This window comes from Gobio gobio (genome assembly GCF_949357685.1).
Source record: "Gobio gobio genome assembly, chromosome: 10".
In the NCBI taxonomy this organism is placed as follows: domain Eukaryota; kingdom Metazoa; phylum Chordata; class Actinopteri; order Cypriniformes; family Gobionidae; genus Gobio; species Gobio gobio.
The window spans coordinates 15,729,843-15,733,395 of record NC_137116.1 but is presented as its reverse complement, the minus strand read 5'-3'; the positions used below and the strand labels follow the sequence as shown (position 1 = coordinate 15,733,395).

At 45.2% G+C, this 3,553-nt stretch overlaps 1 protein-coding gene across 1 annotated transcript in view; it reads left to right on the top strand.

Moving 5' to 3' along the window:
• Positions 1-256: 256 nt before the first annotated feature.
• The window catches only part of sema6a (sema domain, transmembrane domain (TM), and cytoplasmic domain, (semaphorin) 6A), a 106,201-nt gene continuing 102,904 nt past the window's right edge, over positions 257-3,553 (top strand). Inside the window, exon 1 of the mRNA XM_079826299.1 lies at positions 257-396. The gene's annotated coding sequence lies outside the window, so the exon portion shown is untranslated. The remainder of the gene's footprint in view (positions 397-3,553) is intronic.

Here is a 3,553-nt window from a genome sequence, read left to right as displayed (position 1 = left end):
AATTGTGAGGTAAACACACACACACACACACACACACACACACACACACACACCGGTGGTCTGCTGGTGAATCTCGCGTCTGACAGCAGCTCCGAAGAAACAAAAGCTCGCAGAGCACCGAGGCTCCTCCCTGAGTGTGTGTGTGTGTGTGTGTGTGTGTGTGTGTGTGTGTGTGACAGCTGCTGTGTGTGAGCTCAGCTCAGTAAAGCTTCATCTCTAATAGGATGAGCAGCCGCTCGTGTGTGTGTGTGTGTGTGTGTGAGTGTGTGTAACTGAATGAGCCGCGTATTGTTCGCCTGGTTGTTTTTCTGATGGTTTCCGCGGATCGATCGATCAGTGATTGGATGTGATCGGGATTCTGATGGATCTATCGATGTGAGGACGGCGTCAGACGCGGTACGTACAACACAGAGTCAAGTTGAGCGCGAGCTGCTCGCTCCGTATGATCGCGCGCGCCGCCGCTGCGCGGTGTGTGTATTCCGAGGATGACGATGGTGTGTTTGGAACGGTATTGTTTCTTTTCCCCTCGCGCGTTACTTTGTATGAAAGGCGCGGAGGGTTTATGACGTCACTCCGCGAAACTTCTGTCTAATGTGTGTCAATAAATCAGTGTGTGACGGGGTTTCAATAACCATGTCAGAGCTGTGTATTACACATGTGTGACTGCTGGTTCTGTAGTTATGAATGATGGAATATGAATATGAGGAGTTTTTCTGCATTGTTATTATTATTATTGTCTTGAAGAGAACCATTTTAATATTCTAACGGACCCTTTCACTGTAATGGAGGGTAAAGTTTCTTTCTGTAAGCACTCTAAAATATGCTGGGTTAAAAACAACCCAAGTCGGTTTGAAAATGGACTGACCCAGTGATTGCGTTGTTTTATCCCAGAGGTTGGGTTGTTTTATCCCAGAGGTTGGGTTGTTTTATTACAGAGGTTGGGTTGTTTTATTACAGAGGTTGGGTTGTTTTATCCCAGAGGTTGGGTTAAATGATTGTCCAATGTGCTGGGTAGTTTTATTTAACCCAGCTCTTGTTTAAATTACTCTATGGCTCGCTTAAAATGAACCCAAAATAGGTTGGAAATTAAAAATCAGAATCTAGAGTAGATCTTCATTACTAAAGGCAACAATAATAATCAAAAGGTGAACATTTATTAATACTCAATTTATTATTGTTTAATTATTATTTATTAAATGTATTAATAATGTTCATTTATTAAACATATAGGCCTACAAAATAAATGTTAATTTCTAACATATTTTGGGTTAGTAATTTTTAAACAATAGGCCTAGTTGAGTTAAATAAAACTACCCAGCAGGTTGGCCAAACATTTAACCCAACCACTCGCCTAAAACAGCCCAATCTCTGGGTTAAAACAACTCAATCGCTGGGCTAAAACAACCAAATCGCTGGGTTAAAACGGCCCAATCCCTGGGACAAAACAACCCAATCGCTGGGTAAAAACAGCCCAATCGCTGGACCAAAACAACCCAATCGCTGGGTTAAAACAGCCCAATCGCTGGGATAAAACTGCCCAATCTCTGGACTAAAACAGCCCAATCGATGGGTTAAAACAACCCAATCGCTGGAATAAAACTGCCCAATCGCTGGGATAAAACAGCCCAATCGCTGGACTAAAACAGCCCAATCGATGGGTTAAAACAACCCAATCGCTGGGATAAAACAGCCCAATCGCTGGGATAAAACTGCCCAATCGCTGGACTAAAACAGCCCAATCGCTGGGATAAAACAGCCCAATCGCTGGACTAAAACAACCCAATCGCTGGGATAAAACAACCCAATCGCTGGAATAAAACAGCCCAATCGCTGGAATAAAACAGCCCAATCGCTGGACTAAAACAACCCAATCGCTGGAATAAAACTGCCCAATCGCTGGACTAAAACAACCCAATCGCTGGAATAAAACTGCCCAATCGCTGGGATAAAACAGCCCAATCGCTGGACTAAAACAACCCAATCGCTGGAATAAAACAGCCCAATCGCTGGAATAAAACAGCCCAATCGCTGGATTAAAACAGCCCAATCGCTGGACTAAAACAACCCAATCGCTGGGATAAAACAGCCCAATCGCTGGGATAAAACTGCCCAATCGCTGGACTAAAACAGCCCAATCGCTGGGATAAAACAGCCCAATCGCTGGACTAAAACAACCCAATCGCTGGGATAAAACAGCCCAATCGCTGGACTAAAACAGCCCAATCGCTGGAATAAAACAGCCCAATCGCTGGACTAAAACAGCCCAATCGCTGGACTAAAACAGCCCAATCGCTGGACTAAAACAACCCAATCGCTGGACTAAAACAACCCAATCGCTGGGATAAAACAGCCCAATCGCTGGACTAAAACAACCCAATCGCTGGGATAAAACAGCCCAATCGCTGGACTAAAACAACCCAATCGCTGGGATAAAACAGCCCAATCGCTGGACTAAAACAACCCAATCGCTGGACTAAAACAACCCAATCGCTGGGATAAAACAGCCCAATCGCTGGACTAAAACAACCCAATCGCTGGGATAAAACAGCCCAATCGCTGGATTAAAACAACCCAATCGCTGGGTTAAAACAGCCCAATCGCTGGACTAAAACAACCCAATCGCTGGGATAAAACAGCCCAATCGCTGGACTAAAACAACCCAATCGCTGGGATAAAACAGCCCAATCGCTGGACTAAAACAACCCAATCGCTGGACTAAAACAACCCAATCGCTGGGATAAAACAGCCCAATCGCTGGACTAAAACAACCCAATCGATGGGATAAAACAGCCCAATCGCTGGACTAAAACAACCCAATCGCTGGGATAAAACAGCCCAATCGCTGGAGTAAAACAACCCAATCGCTGGGATAAAACAGCCCAATCGCTGGACTAAAACAGCCCAATCGCTGGACTAAAACAGCCCAATCGCTGGACTAAAACAACCCAATCGCTGGACTAAAACAACCCAATCGCTGGGATAAAACAGCCCAATCGCTGGACTAAAACAACCCAATCGCTGGGATAAAACAGCCCAATCGCTGGACTAAAACAACCCAATCGCTGGGATAAAACAGCCCAATCGCTGGACTAAAACAACCCAATCGCTGGACTAAAACAGCCCAATCGCTGGGATAAAACAGCCCAATCGCTGGACTAAAACAACCCAATCGCTGGGATAAAACAGCCCAATCGCTGGACAAAAACAACCCAATCGATGGGATAAAACAGCCCAATCGCTGGACTAAAACAACCCAATCGCTGGGTTAAAACAGCCCAATCGCTGGGATAAAACAGCCCAATCGCTGGACTAAAACAACCCAATCGCTGGACTAAAACAACCCAATCGCTGGGATAAAACAACCCAATCGCTGGACTAAAACAACCCAACAGCTGGGATAAAACAGCTCAATCGCTGGGTTAAAACAGCCCAATCGCTGGACTAAAACAGCTCAACTTGGGTTGTTTTTAACCCAGCATGTCTTCGAGTGTGGTGCCAGTATAGAGTGTTCGTTAGAGTGTAACAGGTATTGGTCTCTCCTGACCCTGAGGTC